The sequence below is a fragment of the Pristiophorus japonicus genome, chromosome 1 (genome assembly GCF_044704955.1).
Source record: "Pristiophorus japonicus isolate sPriJap1 chromosome 1, sPriJap1.hap1, whole genome shotgun sequence".
NCBI lineage: Eukaryota > Metazoa > Chordata > Chondrichthyes > Pristiophoridae > Pristiophorus > Pristiophorus japonicus.
In genome coordinates, this window is record NC_091977.1 from 245,828,837 (window position 1) to 245,849,814 (window position 20,978).

Genomic DNA, 20,978 nt, shown 5'->3' on the forward strand with positions numbered 1-20,978 from the left:
AAGGTCTCGTCCTCCTCATCAGTCTGGCATGTCTTACATTGGACACATAATGTTGTCAAATATACCTTCTGCCATCTCTAGTCTGCAGCATGTGCGTACTCATCAAGACAGGCTGAGAAATAAGAGGCCCCATTCCAATAAGTATCAGTATTACACATATTGTTCACAAACAATAAATGTCCCCACTAAGACACCTAAACTAAATTCCAATTGTCCACAGTATGATAAGATGTTTGTTCAGATGTTCACATCACCTTAAAAGAACTCCAGAGTACATCCAAACTCCCCCGAAGTTGAAGCAGCCTTTTAAATGAAGCGACCTGCGATTTAGAAAATGGCGTCCATATCGCTGTGATTACTTCAGGTCAGAGCAACTTTTTCACAGCATTTTTTTCGGCGAGCGATTTTGTCGGCGATATCTGTGTGAAGTGCCGAAAGTAACACTCAGCGATTTTCTGGGCATTAGTTTCGGCAAATGCGATATTTACGACAAAAAAAAGTGGGCGGGCGGTATTATTAAATCTCAGCGTTAATTACATGTCGAAAGTAACGCTCGGTGATAAATGACCGCAAAATGGATGTTAGTTTCCGTTTTGTGGCTAAATGGGTGATATATGAGCGTTAAAATGGACATTTAGTGGGCGGTATGCATGCAAAAATAAAGAAAGCCTAGCCCATAGAAACAGAAAATATATTAAAGGGTAGTCAGCACGGACCATCCTTATTGAATTCTTTGAAGAAGTACCAGCAATTGTAGATAAGAGAATGTAGTAGACACAAGTTGGGCCGCTAACTTTTGAAAAGTAGGAAAAGTAGCGGCAGGCGCTAATGATTCTCTCCTGCTGGGAAATTTAGCTTTAACGCTCCAAGAGTGAAGTGGAGCACTAAATCAAATGCTAACCATTTCTCTTAGGGCGTTAAAGTCCGAGGGTGGAGCGGGAGCGACAGAGCGCTGAACAATTTGGAGCACATTGCAAATGGCATCAGAGGCTGCTTCCCTCGCTTAAAGGGAAAGGCCAATGATGGTGCACAACCTACTTGTCGGCAGTCCTGCGTTGTAAGGCAACCTGCGTGACTGCCATTACAGCCCAAACACTCTCACAAAGTTGAGAGCTTGGACATCTTGCACCAATGAAACATTAAAAAGGTTGAGCAGGCACCAGACTGGTGCAAATAATAAAGGTTGGCCTACCTGAAAACCATTCCCTTTAATTAGCACTCGCTAAGTGGCCAGCCAAGTTGACAACGCCTCCTTGTCCTGCTTTTATTCATGTATGGTGATACAGCAGGGGGCAGGAGGCAATTTCACATCTGGGGTGATAACGGGGAGCTGCGCATTTTATGATGTCATGATTTGCGAGGCGCTAGAGGCCCAGATGCTAAGAGTTAGCACCAGCGCTAAACCACACTGAAGTTTACGGGCATAGCTGCATTCGCCGCGCCCGGTCGCTAATCCATTAGCGCTCCCCAGGCACTAACAGGAGGCGCTCAGCAGCCGAATTTCTCCCCTGAAATATTTGAATCTCCAAAAAGCCTTTACTAAGGGACCGCATAGTAGACTCATGAATCAGGTCAGAAAATGTGGATGGTTAAATTGGTTATCCCCCAAAACGGGCGCAGAGATCGCGATGTGCAATTAACCCGTGCACATGGAATGCAGGCAGCAGGCCAACTTCATGCTGCTTGCTCATTATAACAATTTCTGCATGCAGCCAGCATTCCCCGCACTGTTCATTGGCTGCACATGTCTGTATGGGCCTAGTATTATTACTACCTTGCAAAACTTAAAGCTAGCCTGCACTTCTTAAAGGGCTGCTGCATTGTTGTTGAAGCAGGTGCTGGGAGTCATTATACAAATGAATCTGACCTGGGAAAGAGTGAAGAATGGCTGGCCAAGTTTTTCGGATGCTGCAGTGGAGGCCATGCTTGAGGAAGTGGAAAAGAGGGATGATGTCTTGTATCCGCAGGGGTCCAGGAAGCCCTCCAGGCACATGATGATAAGGTAGTGGTAACAGATATCTGTGCAGGTTAATGTGAGGAGTATAGCCCCAAGGAACTGAATGCAATCCCAAAAGAAGCTTAATGATCTCACACGAGTGGTCAAGGTCAGTGAATGCATCTTCAAATGCCGTATCCTACCAACTGTACCACTGCTCAATTCACCACACCCCCATTACTCATTTTTAAAAATTATTTCCTGGGATGCGGGCAACGTTGGAAAGGGCAGCATGTTTGCAAATCCCTAATTGCCCTTGTGAAGATGGTGATAAGCCGCCTTTTTGAACCGCTGCAGTCCATGTGGTGAAGGTACTCCCACAGTGCTGTTAGGGAAGGAGTTCCAGGATTTTGACCCAGCGACGATGAAGGAACGCTGATATATTTCCAAGTCAGGATGGTGTGGGACTTGGAGAGGAACTTGCAGGTGATGGTGCTTCTATGCGCCTGCTGCCCTTGTCCTTCTAGGTGGTAGAGTTGCGGATTTGGGAAGTGCTGTCAATGAAGCCTTGGTTAGTTGCTGTAGTGCATCATGTAGATGATACACACTGTAGCCACGGTACGCCAGTGGTGGAGGGAGTGAATGTTTAAGGTGGTGGATGAGGTGGTAATCAAGCGAGCTGCTTGGTCCTGAATGTTGTCGAGCTTCTTCAGTGTTGTTGGAGCTACACTCATCCAGGCAGTGAAGAGTATTCCATCACACTCCTGACTTGTGCCTTGTAGATGGTGGAAAGGCTTTGGGAAGACAGGAGGTGAGTCACTTGCCACAGACTATCCAGCCACTAACCTGCTCTTGTTGACACAGTATTTATGTGACTGGTCCTGTTAAGTTTCTGGTCAATGGTGACCACCAGGATGTTGATGGTGGAGGATACGGCAATGATAATGCCGTTGAATGTCAAGGGTAGGTGGCTAGACTCTCTCTTGTTGGAGATGGTCATTGCTTGACACTTGTATGGCACGAATGTTACATGTCACTTATCAGCCAAAACTTGAAAGTTGTCCATGTCTTGTTGCATTAGGGCATGGACTGTTTCATTATCAGAGGAGCTGCGAATGGAACTGAACACTGCAATCATCAGCGAACATCCCCACTTCTGATCTTATGTTGGAGGGAAGGCTATTGATTTAGCAGCTGAAGATGGTTGGGCCTAGGACACTGCCCTGAGGAACTCCTGCAGCGACCTACCAACAATCTCCATCAATAAGAACTCATACCTAACATTCATATGCTTCACCTCATCCTCACACACTTGCACTGTTGCAATCTGTAAATCTACATCTCATAGCTTGAACACACTGTCAGCTATTCAAACATGACAGACATACACCTAAACAGATTGCACAACACTCACTGACACACTTCCCTCTCTCTTGCAGGAAAAGGTGGTGCACAACAGGAGACAGCAGGTACTAACTAGAGAGAAAGAGGCATACCTACATTTTCTTTCACGCTTGAAGGAAACCGTGCTGGCCATTATGTGTAGGGCCATCACTATGGCAGTAGCCACCAGCGGGGCTGAAGCCATTGAAGATGATGGTATCCTCATATCTAATGCTCCATTCCACATTCCACTTCTCTCTCATCCCTCAATCTCTTCTGACTTACAAGCTGCTGATGGTGTATTACATAGAATATACATCACAGAAACAGGCCATTCAGTCCAATTGATATCTTCCTGCAGTCGACATTATCGACCACCACAGCCAATTTTTGTATCATCTGCAAATTTCTAAATCATTGATATATACCACAAAAAGCAAGAGACCGAGCACTGAGCCCTGCGGGCTTGAAACAGCCTTCCAGTCACTAAAACACCCATCAATCATTACCCACTTTTTAAAAAAGGAGGGAGAGAGAAAACAGGGAATTATAGACCGGTTAGCCTGACATTAGTAGTGGGTAAAATGATGGAATCAATTAGTAAGGATGTCATAGCAGCGCATTTGGAAAGAGGTGACATGATAGGTCCAAGTCAGCATGGATTTGTGAAAGGGAAATCATGCTCGACAAATCTTCTGGAATTTTTTTGAGGATGTTTCCAGTTGAGTGGACAAGGGAGAACCAGTTGATGTGGTATATTTGGACTTTCAGAAGGCTTTCGACAAGGTCCCACACAAGAGATTAATGTGCAAAGTTAAACCACATGGGATTGGGGGTAGTGTGCTGACATGGATTGAGAACTGGTTGTCAGACAGGAAGCAAAGAGTAGGAGTAAATGGGTACTTTTCAGAATGGCAGGCAGTGACTAGTAGGGTACCGCAAGGTTCTGTGCTGGGGCCCCAGCTGTTTACACTGTACATTAATGATTTAGACGAGGGGATTAAATGTAGTATCTCCAAATTTGCGGATGACACGAAGTTGGGTATCAGTGTGAGCTGCGAGGAGGATGCTATGAGGCTGCAGAGTGACTTGGATAGGTTAGGTGAGTGGGCAAATGCATGGCAGATTAAGTATAATGTGGATAAATCTGAGGTTATCCACTTTGGTGGTAAAAACAGGGAGACAGACTATTATCTGAATGGTGACAGATTAGGAAAAGGGGAGGTGCAACGAGACCTGGGTGTCATGGTACATCAGTCATTGCAGGTTGGCATGCAGGTACAGCAGGCGGTTAAGAAAGCAAATGGCATGTTGGCCTTCATAGCGAGGGGATTTGACCAACAGAGATCCCCTCCTATCCTTGATTTAAGAAATGTGTCCTGACTGGGGGTTGGGCGCCCGCACACGGAGCATGCCCCGAGGAGGTCAGACCATTTCACAGACGGGTGGATGAGCTCTCCATCCAAGCTGACTGCCTACTATGGGGCAGCCGGGTAGTCATGCCCCAGAACGGAAGGGAAGCATTCATCAGGGAACTCCACAGTGAGCACCCAGGCATCGTGCTGATGAAGGCCATTGCCCGGTCACATGTATGGTGGCCGGGAATTGACTCAGACCTGGAACATTGTGTTTGCAGGTGCACGACGTGTGCCCAGCTGGGCAATCCCCCCAGGGAGGCCCCACTCAGCCCGTGGCCCTGGCCCACCAGGCCATGGTCACGTATTCACGTAGACTACGCGGGCCCGTTCATGGGAAAAATATTCCTCATTGTTGTTGATGCGTACTCGAAATGGATTGAGTGCATCATTTTGAATTTGTGCATGACATCCACCACTGTGGAGAGTCTGCGTGCGGACTTTGCGACCCATGGCTTTCCAGACATCCTAGTTAGCGACAACGGCCCGTGTTTCACGAGCTATGAATTCCGGGAGTTCATGTCCGGTAATGGCATCAAACATGTGAGGATAGCACCGTTCAAGCCGGCTTCCAATAGCCAGGTGGAACGTGTGGTCCAAATCATAAAACGGGGCATTCTCCGGATTCAAGGACCCTCCCTTCAATGCCGCCTATTGCGCCTCTTGCTGGCCTATAGGTCCCGGCTGCATTCGCTCACAGGAGTCCCGTCCACGGAGCTGCACATGAAACGTCCACTTAAAAATTGGCTGTCCCTCATTCATCCTGTCCTGTCAGACATTGTTGAGGGCAAGCGCCAGTCCCAAAATGAGTACCATGACCGTAACTGAAAGGGGAGATTTATAGAAATCGATGACCCTGTATTTATTCTTAATCACGCTTTGGGGCTCAAGTGGCTTGAGGGTACTGTAATTGGCAAAGAGGGGAATAGGGTCATAATGGTCAGAATTAACAATGGACAGATATGCCGCAAGCATCTAGACCAAGTTTAAAAAAGGTTCAGCATGTACACTGAGGAACCTGAGGAAGATCATGAGATGTTGCCCACACCACCGCCAGTGAACGAGCAACAAGAACATTCAGCAACATGCACAGTCCCTGCGGCCAGCCCGGACAGGCCGGAATCACCACAGGTGACAGAGACGCATGCCAAGGCTCAACAACCAGAGCCCCAACTGCGGCGCTCCATGAGAGAGCGTCGACCGCCTGAAAGACTTAATCTTTGACCCCGTAAGACGTTGGGGGCGGGGGTGGGGGGGTAGGTGATGTAATGTATGTAACCTTCATGTAATTGTAACCTTCATAACTACACTGCACACTGTATACACCTAAGAAATGCACACCTTGACCACAAGGGGTGAACTTGTGGGAGACACTCCTCAGCTGGTCATCCAGGTATTTAAAGGGAGGTCCCATGCAGGGTCATTACTTCTCGGTCCTGTGAATAAAGGTTCAAGTCACAGAGTGACCTTATCTGCAAAATATGCCTCGTGTGAATTTATAGTAGTGTGTAAGGACATTACACTAGGTTCACAAGGTAAGTCCAGCGCTACACACAGCATATGCACGACAAAAGCACCACTGCTATCAAAATCATCACAGACATCACATTTCATGACCATCAACACATTGTGCATTGCAATGATTTTCATTAGACCAGCATTATTTATAGGATAATATTAGAAGCCATCTATCATATATTATTGTTCGGATATGAGTGGGCGTGGCATCTAGTGACTTTAGATCACGCGATGGTCTATACTTTATTCACGTGGCATCACTTCAAGGTCTGCAGCTGCTTGCGTGGCCATCCGGGAGTGCCTCCCCGCTCTTCCATCTCAGTGATGTCGCTGGTGATGTCGCTGGCCCCCCACCCGTTCACCTCTGCTCAGACCTAATCGTCGATAGCTTCTTCTGTAAAAGATAACAGGACAACATGACATGAGATCATTGTGTGAGATCATTGCTAGGTAACATAGAAACATAGAAACATAGAAAATAGGTGCAGGAGTAGGCCATTTGGCCCTTCAAGCCTGCACCACCATTCAATAAGATCATGGCTGATCATTCACCTCAGTATCCCTTTCATGCTTTCTCTCCATACCCCTTGATCCCTTTAGCCGTAAGGGCCATACCTACTGTCACAGAGACGGATAGAACACATAACTGACAGATATAAAATAATCATGATTATTATGATAATTATCATTCTTTACCTAAAGACATGCACCGTGACCACAGGATTTGAGTACAACATTCCCGGTAAAAAGTGAAACACCTCACAACTGATCATAGTCACTCATGACTCTTACAAATCAAGTTATATAAATTTATAAGTACATGTAAATAAATGTAATACTCTTGCGGATCCGACAAGGTCGTTACATCGCTTGCGGCATTGGTTGCCCTCACGCACCTCGTTGGTCGCTGCCGAGACCACCTTTGCTATCTGAGCCCATATCTTCTGATAGGTCTTTGGGGTGGGCTTCCCATGCTCTCCCTGTGTCAACTCACCCCAGCGTGATTCGACCTCCTGCAAGAGGGAGCCATTTGCCTCATCCGAGAATCTCCTCACTCTTTTGCGCCCTCCAATGTGCTCCTCTCCCAGCTCACTGCTCTCGCCAGCATCAGTCTCCACAGCGTGCTGTGTCGCCTCCTCCTCTCTCTCCATTATAGGCACCAAATTCGGGAAAATATCTGTCTGGGAAAAGTGAGTTATTTTTTCCCAAGTTACTATAAAGTTCGAAACTCTCCCCCCTTCCTCCCAAAGCAACCACACCACACCCACACATGCCTTCACTCCCTCTCAGTTCCCTCTCTATCTGTCTCCTCTTCTGCACATGTCATGATGACCCTTGACCTCCTGAATCGTAGGAATTGAGCATTGCCATGCCGTTGCTAAGGATGGCGACACTTTACGGCAGAAGGTCAGAGAGATTTAGTGCTAACACCCATTTCATATCACTCGTGGTAATGCCCAATTTCAAAAATGGAGATGAGGGGCTTTGAGAATGGGCGACAAGCTGGCGATATGAAAACCCATTTTTACTGCCCACGCTGGAAATAACGCCCATTTTTGAGCGATCTGCACAAAAGTGTAAACTGTAGCCCATAGAATTGCAGCAACAACCAGAAGAAATCAACCAGCAACTAACCTGTAAGTAGTTGATGATCCCTTTAAATAGCGCTGGTGGCAGGTCCTTCATGCTGCTTAACGTAGTGTTCAGTTGAGCAAGGTTAAGAGATGGCATAGGCTGGAGAGGTCCAAAATGTCAGTGCTTGCATCAAATCAGCGTTGCAAACTGATTGGCATCATGATCTGTCTGCTCTGCATGTTGCCGGCAGACTTTAGGTCTGCATGTGCCAACACCTATACCAGCATGGCTTCTGGCACACTTCATGTCAGAAGGATGTGAGCACACCGTGGACGCCACTTTGAACCTTAAGTGACCTCACCCATTAAAAGGGGTGCTAACGAAGTGTCGAGAGAGGTGGGAGTCGGCGAGAGGCAGCGGCCTACAAAGGCTCAGCAGTCGGGCAGTCCGGGGAGCGTCGAGAGAGGCGGGAGTCGGCGAGAGGCAGCGGCCTACAAAGGCTCAGCAGTCGGGCAGTCCGGGGAGTCGGCGAGAGACAGCGGCCTACAAAGGCTCAGCAGTCGGACAGTCTGGGGAGTCGGCGAGAGAGGGGGGGCTTGTACAGCTCCAGCTGGGAGAGAAAGCAAAAAAGAAGAAGAAAGAAATCAAAAGGTGACGTCACAGCCAAGGGGGTAAGTGATTGGCTGGTGATTGGTTAGTAGCTTTTCTTTTTCTTTCTTTTTTTATATCAGTCAGTAACTTTTAACATTGTTGTTGCCAATTTAAGTGTGTCTAAGGGTTAAGTGATGGCAGGGAAGCTCGGTCACGTGATATGCTCCTCCTGTACCATGTGGGAACTCAGGGACACCGAAGTGTATCCGCCTCCAGCTCCTGACGGACCGCGTTGCGGAATTGGAGCTGAGGGTGGATTCACTCTGGAGCATCCACGATACTGAGAATGATGTGAGTAGCACGTGTAGCGAGTTGATCTTACTGCAGGAGAAGGGTCCGCAGCCAGCTAGGGAATGGAAGACCAGCAGGAAGAGTAGTGCAAGGAAGGTAGTGCAGTGGTCCCCTGTGGTCATCCCCCTGCAAAACAGATACACCGCTTTGAGTACTGTTGAGGGGGATAACTCATCAGGGGAGGGCAGCAGCAGCCAAGTTCATGGCACCGTGGCTGGCTCTGTTGCACAGGAGGGCAGGAAAAAGAGTGGGAGAGCGACAGTGATAGGGGATTCAATTGTAAGGGGAATAGATAGGCGTTTCTGTGGTTGCAACCGAGACTCCAGAATGGTATGTTGCCTCCCTGGTGGAAGGGTCAAGGATGTCTCAGAGCGGGTGCAGGACATTCTAAAAAGGGAGGGAGAACAGCCAGTTGTCGTCGTGCACATTGGTACCAACAACATAGGTAAACAAAGGGATGAGGTCCTACGAAACGAATTTAAGGAGCTGGGAGCTAAATTAAAAAGTAGGACCTCAAAAGTAGTAATCTCGGAATTGCTACCAGTGCCACGTGCGAGTCAGAGTGGGAATCGCAGGATAGCGCAGATGAATACGTGGCTTGAGCAGTGGTGCAGCAGGGAGGGATTCAAATTCCTGGGGCATTGGAACCGGTTCTGGGGGAGGTGGGACCAGTACAAACCGGACGGTCTGCACCTGGGCAGGACTGGAACCAATGTCCGAGGGGGAGTGTTTGCTAGTGCTATTGGGGAGGATTTAAACTAATATGGCACGGGGATGGGAACCAATGCAGGGAGACAGAGAGAAACAGAAAGGAGACAAAAGCAAAAGACAGAAAGGAGATGAGGAAAAGTGGAGGGCAGAGAAACCCAAGGCAAAGAATAAAAAGGGCCACTGTTCAGCAAAATTCTAAAAGGACAAAGGGTGTTAAAAAAACAAGCCTGAAGGCTTTGTGTCTTAATGCAAGGAGTATCCGTAATAAAGTGGATGAATTAACTGTGCAAATAGATGTTAACAAATATGATGTGATTGGGATTACAGAGACGTGGCTCCAGGATGATCAGGGCTGGGAACTCAACATCCAGGGGTATTCAACATTCAGGAAGGATAGAATAAAAGGAAAAGGAGGTGGGGTAGCATTGCTGGTTAAGGAGGAGATTAATGCAATAGTTAGGAAGGACATTAGCTTGGATGATGTGGAATCTATATAGGTAGAGATGCAGAACACCAAAGGGCAAAAAACATTAGTGGGAGTTGTGTACAGACCTCCAAACAGTAGTAGTGATGTTGGGGAGGGCATCAAACAGGAAATTAGGGGTGCATGCAATAAAGGTGCAGTCGTTATAATGGGTGACTTTAATATGCACATAGATTGGGCTAACCAAACAGGAAGCAATACGGTGGAGGAGGATTTCCTGGAGTGCATAAGGGATGGTTTTCTAGATCAATATGTCGAGGAACCAACTAGGGGGAAGGCCATCTTAGACTGGGTGTTGTGTATTGAGAGTGGATTAATTAGCAATCTTGTTGTGCGAGGCCCCTTGGGGAAGAGTGACCATAATATGGTGGAATTCTGCATTAGGATGGAGAATGAAACAGTTAATTCAGAGATCATGGTCCAGAACTTAAAGAAGGGTAACTTTGAAAGTATGAGGCGTGAATTGGCTAGGATAGATTGGCGAATGATACTTAAGGGGTTGACACTGGATGGGCAATGGCAGACATTTAGAGACCGCATGGATGAATGACAACAATTGTACATTCCTGTCTGGCATAAAAATAAAAAAGGGAAGGTGGCTCAACCGTGGCTATCAAGGGAAATCAGGGATAGTATTAAAGCCAAGGAAGTGGCATACAAATTGGCCAGAAATAGCAGCGAATCCGGGGACTGGGAGAAATTTAGAACTCAGCAGAGGAGGACAAAGGGTTTGATTAGGGCAGGGAAAATGGAGTACGAGAAGAAGCTTGCAGGGAACATTAAGACGGATTGCAAAAGTTTCTATAGATATGTAAAGAGAAAAAGGTTAGTAAAGACAAACGTAGGTCCTCTGCAGTCAGAATCCGGGGAAGTCATAACGGGGAATAAAGAAATGGCAGAACAATTGAACAAGTAATTTGGTTCGGTATTCACTAAGGAGGACACAAACAACCTTCCGGATATAAAAGGGGTCAGAGGGTCTAGTAAGGAGGAGGAACTGAGGGAAATCCTTATTAGTCGGGAAATTGTGTTGGGGAAATTGATGGTATTGAAGGCCGATAAATCCCCAGGGCCTGATGGACTGCATCCCAGAGTACTTAAGGAGGTGGCCTTGGAAATAGCGGATGAATTGACAGTCATTTTCCAACATTCCATTGACTCTGGATCAGTTCCTATCGAGTGGAGGGTAGCCAATGTAACCCCACTTTTTAAAAAAGGAGGGAGAGAGAAAACAGGGAATTATTGACCGGTCAGCCTGACCTCAGTAGTGGATAAAATGATGGAATTAATTATTAAGGATGTCATAGAAGCGCATTTGGAAAGAGGTGATAGGTCCAAGTCAGCATGGATTTGTGAAAGGTAAATCATGCTTGACAAATCTTCTGGAATTTTGTGGGGATGTTTCCAGTAGAGTGGACAAGTGAGAACCAGTTGATGTGGTATATTTGGACTTTCAGAAGGCTTTCGACAAGGTCCCACACAAGAGATTAATGTGCAAAGTTAAACCACATGGGATTGGGGGTAGTGTGCTGACATGGATTGAGAACTGGTTGTCAGACAGGAAGCAAAGAGTAGAAGTAAATGGGTACTTTTCAGAATGGCAGGCAGTGACTAGTGGGGTACCGCAAGGTTCTGTGCTGGGGCCCCAGCTATTTACACTGTACATTAATGATTTAGACGAGGGGATTAAATGTAGTATCTCCAAATTTGCGGATGACACTAAGTTGGGTGGCAGTGTGAGCTGCGAGGAGGATGCTATGAGGCTGCAGAGTGACTTGGATAGGTTAGGTGAGTGGGCAAATGCATGGCAGATTAATTATAATGTGGATAAATGTGAGGTTATCCACTTTGGTGGTAAAAACAGGGAGACAGACTATTGTCTGAATGGTGACAGATTAGGAAAAGGGGAGGTGCAACGAGACCTGGGTGTAATGGTACATCAGTCATTAAAGGTTGGCATGCAGGTACAGCAGGCGGTTAAGAAAGCAAATGGCATGTTGGCCTTCATAGCGAGGGGATTTGAGTACAGGGGCAGGGAGGTGTTGCTACAGTTGTACAGGGCATTGGTGAGGCCACACCTGGAGTATTGTGTACAGTTTTGGTCTCCTAACTTGAGGAAGGACATTCTTGCTATTGAGGGAGTGCAGTGAAGGTTCACCAGACTGATTCCCGGGATGGCGGGACTGACCTATCAAGAAAGACTGGATCAACTGGGCTTGTATTCACTGGAGTTCAGAAGAATGAGAGGGGACCTCATAGAAATGTTTAAAATTCTAACGGGTTTAGACAGGTCAGATGCAGGAAGAATGTTCCTAATGTTGGGGAAGTCCAGAACCAGGGGTCACAGTCTAAGGATGAGGGGTAAGCCATTTAGGACCGAGATGAGGAGAAACTTCTTTACCCAGAGAGTGGTGAACCTGTGGAATTCTCTACCACAGAAAGTTGTTGAGGCCAATTCACTAAATATATTCAAAAAGGAGTTAGATGAAGTCCTTGCTACTAGGGGGATCAAGGGGTATGGCGAGAAAGCAGGAATGGGGTACTGAAGTTGCATGTTCAGCCATGAACTCATTGAATGCCGGTGCAGGCTAGAAGGGCCGAATGGCCTACTCCTGCACCTATTTTCTATGTTTCTATCTATGTTTCTAATTACGTCCCTGTTGAGTCCAGGGACAAGTAGCAGAATGGCTAGCAAGCTGGCTGCAAAAAGAAAAACAGAGAATAGGGGATAATGCCACTTACTCATACTGGCAAATGGTGGGAATTGATGTTAGAAACCTAGAAACATAGAAATTCACAGGGCAGAAGGAGGCCATTTCGGCCCATCGTGTCCACGCCGGCTGACAAAAAGCCACATGGCCCTAGGTCAGCAGCCCTGAAGGTTACATATAAACCTATGATCAATGACAGAAAGGCAAAGAGCACCCAGCCCAACCAGTCCGCCTCACACAACTGCGACACCCCTTATACTGAAACATTCTACACTCCAATCCAACTGGAGCCATGTAATCTCCTGGGAGAGGCAAAAACCAGATAAAAATCCAGGCCAATTGAGGGAGAATAAAAATAATCTGGGAAAATTCCTCTCCGACCCAGCCAGGCGATCGAAACTAGTCCAGGAGATCACCCTGGCCATATTCAATTCCCTGCAGTATTTACCATTATATCTGCGCCGTCCAACAAAAGGTCATCCAGTCTAATCCCAATTATCAGCTCTCGGTCTGTAACCCTGCAGGTTACTGCACTTTAAGTGCCCATCCAACCATCTCTTAAAAATGGTGAAAGTTTCTGCATCCACCACTGTTCCAGGCAGTGAGCTCCAGATCACCACAACCCTCTGTATAAAGAAGCCCCCCCCTCAAATCTCCTCTCAGCCTTCCACCAACCACCTTATATCTATGACCCCTTGTAATAAACCCCTCCACCAATGGAAATAGGCCATTACTATCCACTATATCCAAGCCCCTCAATATTTTGTACACCTCAATGAGGTCTCCTCTCAACCTCCTCTGTTCCAATGAGAACAAATCCAGCCTATCCAATCTGTCCTCATAATTAAGATTCTCCATTCCAGGCAGCATCCTCGTAAATCCTCTGCACTCTCTCTAGTGCAATCACGTCCTTCCTATAATACGGCGACCAGAACTGCACGCAGTACTCCAGCTGTGGCCAAACCAAAGTATTATACAATTTAAGGATAACCTCCCTGCTCTTATATCCTATGCCTTGGCCAATAAAAGCAAGCATTCTTTATGCCTTCTTAACCACCTTATCTACCTGGCCTGCTACTTTCAGGGATCTATGGACAAGCACTCCAAAGTCTCTTTGTTCATCTACACTATTAAGTGGCCTATGCTTAAGGTGTATACCCTTTCCTTATTAGCCCTCCCAAAGTGCATCACCTCACACTTCTCTGAATTAAATTCCATTCGCCACTGCTCCGCCCACCTGACCAGTAGATTAATATCCTCCTGCAGCCCATGAGTTTCTTCTTCATTATCAACCACACAGCCAATTCTAGTGTTGTCTGCAAACTTCTTAATCATACTCCCTATATTCAAATCTAAATCGTTGATATATACCACAAAAAGCAAGGGGCCCAGGACTGAGCCCTGCAGAACCCCACTGGAAACATCCTTCCAGTCACAAAACAATCCATCAACCATTACCCTTTGCTTCCTACCTCCAAGCCAATTTTGGATCCAACTTGCCACTTTGCCCTGGATCCCATGGGCTTTAACCTTTGTGATCAGTCTATCATGTGGGACCTTATCAAAAGCATTGCTAAAGTCCATATACACTGCATTGTATGCACTACCCTCATCGACCCTCTTGGTTACCTCTTCAAAATATTCAATCAAGTAAGTCAAACACGAACTTCCCTTAACAAATCCATGCTGACTGTCCCTAGTTAATCCTTGCCTTTCCAAATGTAGATTTATTCTGTCTTTCAGGACATTTTCCAATAATTTTCCCACCACTGAGGTTAGGCTGATAGGCCTGTAATTATTCAGCCTATCCCTTTCTCCCTTCTTAAACAAGGATACTGCATTAACAGTCCTCCAATTCTCCGGCACCATGCCCAAATGCAAAGAGGACTGGAAAATGATGGTCAAGGCCTCTGCTATTTCCTCTTTTACTTCACTCAACAGCCTGGGATGCATTTCATCTGGGCCTGGGGACTTATCTACTTTCAAAGCTGCTAAACCCCTTAATACTTCCTCTCTCACTATATTTATTTCATCCAGAATATCACACTCCTCCTGGATAGCAGTATCTGCATTGCCCTTTCCTTTGTGAAAACAGATGCAAAGTATTCGTTAAGAACCTTACCAACATCTTCCGCCTCCACACAAAGATTACCCTCATGGTCTCTAATAGGCCCTACCCTTTCTTTAGTTACCCTCTTACTCTTAATTTGGTTAAAGGGGAGGGCCACTGCACACTCTGCCGGGCCTCTGATGGCCTCCACTGGACCACCAGGGCAGCGTGGTGCCAAGTCCGTAGCCCAGCACAAAAAACCGGAGTGCCGGGCTCCACAATCGCTGCCCGACACACAGAGAAGTAAAGAAGGGGCCGACCGGTGAGTCGGCCAAACCGATAAGCTGGCAGCACGGGCGTACCTGACCTCCCCTTTAACTTCCGCCCCATGAGTGGAGGTTGGCCTGGTTCGCAACCCGCGAGGCTGGTGCTGACACCACTTGCGGCAGCCTCGCGAGACACTGAGCAAAGTCCGCCACGGGGCAGAAAGGGGTTTGCATGCAGCGCTAAGGGGCTTGCTGCGCACGGCAATGACGTCATTGCTGGTTGTGTGGTGGCCCATGGCACTACCGGCGGGGCACAGTGCTACCGTGGCAGCACCTCTGCTAACTCCCGCACAATTTTGCAGGAGCCGATAGTGCCCCCACTGCCCCCACCCGCCTGCCCGGGCGAAAACTGTTTCGTGCCCTGCTCGTGCCCCGAGAGCATTTTTGACCCTTAAGTATTTAAATCCGGTAGAGGAACAGAGATCTAGGTGTAATGATAAACAAATCACTAAAAGTAGCGACGCGGGTTAGTAAAGTTATTTTAAAAAAGCAAACATGTACTGGGGTTCATTTATAAGAACATAAGAACATAAGAATTAGGAACAGGAGTAGGCCATCTAGCCCCTCGAGCCTGCTCCACCATTCAAAAAGGTCATGGCTGATCTTGCCGTGGACTCAGCTCTACTTACATGCCCGATCCCCATAACCCTTAAACCCTATTGGTTAAAAATCTATCTATCTGTGATTTGAATACATTCAATGAGCTAGCCTCAACTGCTTCCTTGGGCAGAGAATTCCACAGATTCACAACCCTCTGGGAGAAGAAATTCCTTCTCAACTCGGTTTTAAATTGGCTCCCCTGTATTTTGAGGCTGTGCCCCCTAGTTCTAGTCTCCCCGACCAGTGGAAACAACCTCTCTGCCTCTATCTTGTCTATCCCTTTCATTATTTTAAATGTTTCCATAAGATCACCCCTCATCCTTCTGAACTCCAACGAGTAAAGACCCAGTCTACTCAATCTATCATCATAAGGTAACCCCCTCATCTCCGGAATCAGCCTAGTGAATCATCTCTGCACCCCCGCCAAAGCGAGTATATCCTTCCTTAAGTAAGGTGACTAAAACTGCACACAGTACTCCAGGTGCGGCCTCACCAATACCCTGTACAGTTGCAGCAGGACCTCCCTGCTTTTGTACTCCATCCCTTTCGCAATGAAGGCCAACATTCCATTTGCCTTCCAGATTACCAGCTGCACCTGCAAACTAAGAGTTTCATGCACAAGGACCCCAGGTCCCTCTGCACTGCAGCATGTTGTAATTTCTCCCTATTCAAATAATATTCCCTTTTACTGTTTTTTTTTTCCAAGGTGGATGACCTCACATTTTCCAACATTGTATTCAATCTGTCAAACCTTAGCCCATTCGCTTAACCTATCTAAATCTCTTTGCAGCCTCTCTGTGTCCTCTACACAACCCGCTTTCCCACTAATCTTTGTGTCATCTGCAAATTTTGTTACACTACACTCTGTCCCCTCTTCCAGGTCATCTATTTATATTGTGAACAGTTGTGGCCCCAGCACCGATCTCTGTGGCACACCACTAACCAACGATTTCCAACCCGAAAAGGACCCATTTATCCCGACTCTCTGCTTTCTGTTAGCCAGCCAATTCTCGATCCATGCTAATACATTTCCTCTGACTCCGCGTACCTTTATCTTCTGTAGTAACCTTTTGTGCGGCACCTTATCGAATGCCTTTTGGAAATCTAAATACACCACATCCATTGGTACACCTCTATCCACCATGTTCGTTATATCCTCAAATAATTCCAGTAAATTAGTTAAACATGATTTCCCCTTCATGAATCCATGTTGTGTCTGCTTGATTGCACTATTCCTATCTCGATGTCCTGCTATTTCTTCCTTAATGATAGCTTCAAGCATTTTCCCCACTACAGATGTTAAACTAACTGGCCTATAGTTACCTGCCTTTTGTCTGCCCCCTTTTTTAAACAGAGGCGTTACATTAGCTGCTTTCCAATCCACTGGTACCTCCCCAGAATCCAGAGAATTTTGGTAGATTATAACGAATGCATCTGCTATATCTTCTGCCATCTCTTTTAATACCCTGGGATGCATTTCATCAGGTCCAGGGGACTTGTCTACCTTGAGTCCCATTAGCCTGTCCAGCACTAACCCCCTAGTGATAGTGATTATCTCAAAGTCCTCCCTTCCCACATTCCCGTGACCAGCAATCTTTGGCATGGTTTTTGTGTCTTCCGCTGTGAAGACCGAAGCAAAATAATTGTTTAAGATCTCAGCCATTTCCACATTTCCCATTATTAAATCCCCCTTCTCATCTTCTAAGGGACCAACATTTACTTTAGTCACTCTCTTCCGTTTTATATATCGGTAAAAGCTTTTACTATCTGTTTTTATGTTTTGCGCAAGTTTATTTTCGTAATCTATGTTTCCTTTCTTTATTGCTTTCTTAGTCATTCTTTGCTGTCGTTTAAAATTTTCCCAATCTTCTAGTTTCTCACTAACCTTGTCCACCTTATACGCATTGGTTTATAATTTGATACTCTCCTTTATTTCCTTGGTTATCCACGGCTGGTTATCCCTTCTCTTACCGCCCTTCTTTTTCACTGGAATATATTTTTGTTGAGTACTATGAAAGAGCTCCTTAAAAGTCCTCCACTGTTCCTCAATTGTGCCACCGTTTACTCTGTGTTTCCAGTCTACTTTAGCCAACTCTGCCCTCATCCCACTGTAGTCCCCTTTGTTTAAGCATAGTATGCTCGTTTGAGACACTACTTCCTCACCCTCAATCTATATTATAAATTCAACCATACTGTGATCACTCATTCCGAGAGGATCTTTTACTCGGAGATTGTTTATTATTCCTGTCTCATTACACAGGACCAGATCTAAGATAGCTTGCTCCCTTGTCGGTTCTGTAACATACTGTTCTAAGAAACAATCCCGTATGCATTCTATGAATTCCTCCTCAAGGTTACCCCATGTGATTTGATTTGACCAATCGATATGTAGGTTAAAATCCCCCATGATTACTGCCGTTCCTTTTTCACATGCCTCCATTATTCCCTTGATTATTGTCCGCCCCACCGTGAAGTTATTATTTGGGGGCCTATAAACTACACCCACCAGTGACTTTTTCCCCTTACTATCTCTAATCTCCACCCACAATGATTCAACATTTTGTTCATTAGAGCCAATATCATCTCTCACAACTGCCCTGATATCCTCCTTTATTAACAGAGCTACCCCACCTCCTTTCCCTTCTTATCCATCTTTCCGAATTGTAAGATACCCCTGTATGTTTAATTCCCAGTCTTGGCCACCCTGCAACCACGTTTCTGTAATGGCCAGCAAATCATACCCATTTGTAATGCTTTGTGCTGTCAACTCATTTACTTTATTTCAGCTGCTGCGTGCGTTTAGGTAGAGTGTTTTAATACTTGTTTTTAAACCATGATTTTTAGTTTTGACCCCTCCTGCAGCCCCTTTATATTCATACATATTGTCCCTTCCTATCACCTTGTGGTTTTCACTTACCCCAGTGCTACTCTGCTCTGTTGCCTCCTGCCTTTTGCATTCTTTCTTGGGGTCATGTTCATCTGAGCTCTCACCCACTCTAACTAGCTCAGAGCCCTCTCCTGGGTTCCGAATACTCCTCGCATTGAGGCACCGAGCTTTCATGCTTGCCTTTTTATTACATTTTGACCATTCAGAATTTTGCTGCACAGTGGCCCTTTTTGTTTTTTGCCTTGGGTTTCTCTGCCCTCCACTGTTACTCATCTCCTTTCTGTCTTTTGCTTCTGTCTCCATTTTGTTTCCCTCTGTCTCCCTGCACTGGTTCCCATCCCCCTGCCATATTAGTTTAACTCCTCTCCAACAGCACTAGCAAACACTCCCCCTAGGACATTGATTCAGGTCCTGCCCAGGTGCAGACCACCCGGTTTGTACAGGTCCCACCTCCCCCAGAACTGGATCCAATGCCCCAGGAATTTGAATCCCTCCCTGCTGCATTACTGGTCAAGCCACGTATTCATCTGAGCTATCCTGCGATTCCTATTCTGACTAGCACGTGGCAATGGTAGCAATCCGGAGATTACTACTTTTGAGGTCCTACTTTTTAATTTAGCTCCTAACTCCTTAAATTCTTCTCGTAGGACCTCATCCCTTTTTTTACCTATATCGTTGGTACCAATGTGCACCACGACAACTGGCTGTTCACCCTCCCTTTTCAGAATGTCCTGCACCCGCCCCGAGACATCCTTGACCCTTGCACCAGGGAGGCAACAAACTATCCTGGAGTCTCGGTTGCGGCCGCAGAAACGCCGATCTATTCCCCTTACAATTGAATCCCCTATCACGATTGCTTTCCCACTCTTTTTCCTGCCCTCCTGTGCAGCAATGCCAGCCACGGTGCCATGAACTTGGCTGCTGCTGCCCTCCCCTGATGAGTCATCCCCGTCAACAGTACTCAAAGCGGTATATCTGTTTTGCATGGGGATGACCGCAGGGGACCCCTGCATTACTTTCCTTGCACTGCTCTTCCTGCTGGCCTTCCATTCCCTATCTGGCTGTGGACGCTTCACCTGCGGTAAGACCAACTCACTAAACGTGGTACTCACGTCATTCTCAGCATCGTGAATGCTCCAGAGTGAATCCACCCTCAGCTCCAATTCCGCAACGTGGACCGTCAGGAGCTGGAGGCGGATACACTTCCTGCACACGTAGTTGTCAGCATCCTCCTCGACGCTGCCTGACCTTTTATAGGCCTCACCAATGGACTCACGCTGCTCCCGGCTCAGCGACACCTCTCCACGCACCTCCCGACCTTTCATAGGCCTCACCAACGGACTCACGCTGCTCCCAGCTCAGCGACACCTCTCCACGCACCTCCCAACCTTTTATAGGCCTCACCAACATACTCACGCTGCTCCCGGCTCAGAGAGATAGATCTGAAAACAGAGAAGATATCTTAAACTTGGACAGAACCTCGGTTAGACCACAGTTGGAATACTGTGAACAATTCTGGTCAACATTTTATAAAAAAGAAATATAGGCTCTGGATGTTGAGTGTTGTATGTCGTTGTATGTTGAGTGTCGGTGGATGTTGAGTGTTGTTGGATGTTGAGTGTTGTATGCAATGTCCTGTAGGTAGCCGGTCTGTGAATGAAAAAGAAAGAAAAGAAAGACTTTATTTATATCGCGCCCTTTACGACCACCGCACGTCCCAAATCACTTTTGTGCTCAAGTCTCTGGAATTGGATTTGAACCCATCACCTTCTGACCCAGAGGCATACAGTGCTCTTGCTTCAGCTGGGGGAATCAGATCACTGGGGCAATCACTGTCCTACTGATCAAATGGATAAGAATCAATCACCCGATGACCATTTTGGCTTGATGGTTTAAGATGGTGAATCTAATGATGATGTTAATGTGGATGTTATCTATCCATAAAGGATAATCTTTCAACCTTTGTGTTATAAAGTATTACAAAGTATTTACAGCTCAGAAACAGGCCATTCGGCCCAACAGGTCTGTGCCTGTGTTTGTGCTCCATACGAGCCTCCACCCACCCCATTTCATCTAATTCCATCAACATATCCTTCTATTCCTTTCTCCCCATGTGTTTTTCTAGCTTCCCCTTGAATGCATCTATACTATTTGCCTCAACTATTCTATGTGGTAGCGAGTTCTCCATTCTCACACTCATAAAAGGTTACTGCACAAGATAAAAGTTCACGGAGTTGGGGGTAATATATTAATTAGCATGGATAGAGGATTGGCTAACTAACAGAAAATAGAGAGTCGGGATAAATGGGTCATTTTCCGGTTGGCAAACAATGACTAGTGGGGTACCGCAAGGAAAGGTGCTGGGTCCTCAACTATTTACAATCTATATTAATGACTTGGATGAAGAGACCAAGTGTAATGTAACCTAGTTTGCTGATGA

The 20,978-nt window shown here is 46.4% G+C and overlaps 1 long non-coding RNA gene across 4 annotated transcripts in view; it reads right to left on the bottom strand.

Annotated features, from left to right (window-relative positions):
• LOC139269398 (uncharacterized) overlaps positions 1 to 20,978 on the bottom strand; it is a 291,142-nt gene that overhangs the window by 146,337 nt on the left and 123,827 nt on the right. For all 4 annotated transcript variants that reach the window (XR_011594298.1, XR_011594295.1, XR_011594290.1 and 1 more), the window contains exons 2-3: positions 19,651 to 19,980; positions 7,888 to 8,437 (exon numbers count right to left, since the gene is read on the bottom strand). This is a non-coding gene — a long non-coding RNA (uncharacterized lncRNA). The remainder of the gene's footprint in view (positions 1 to 7,887; positions 8,438 to 19,650; positions 19,981 to 20,978) is intronic.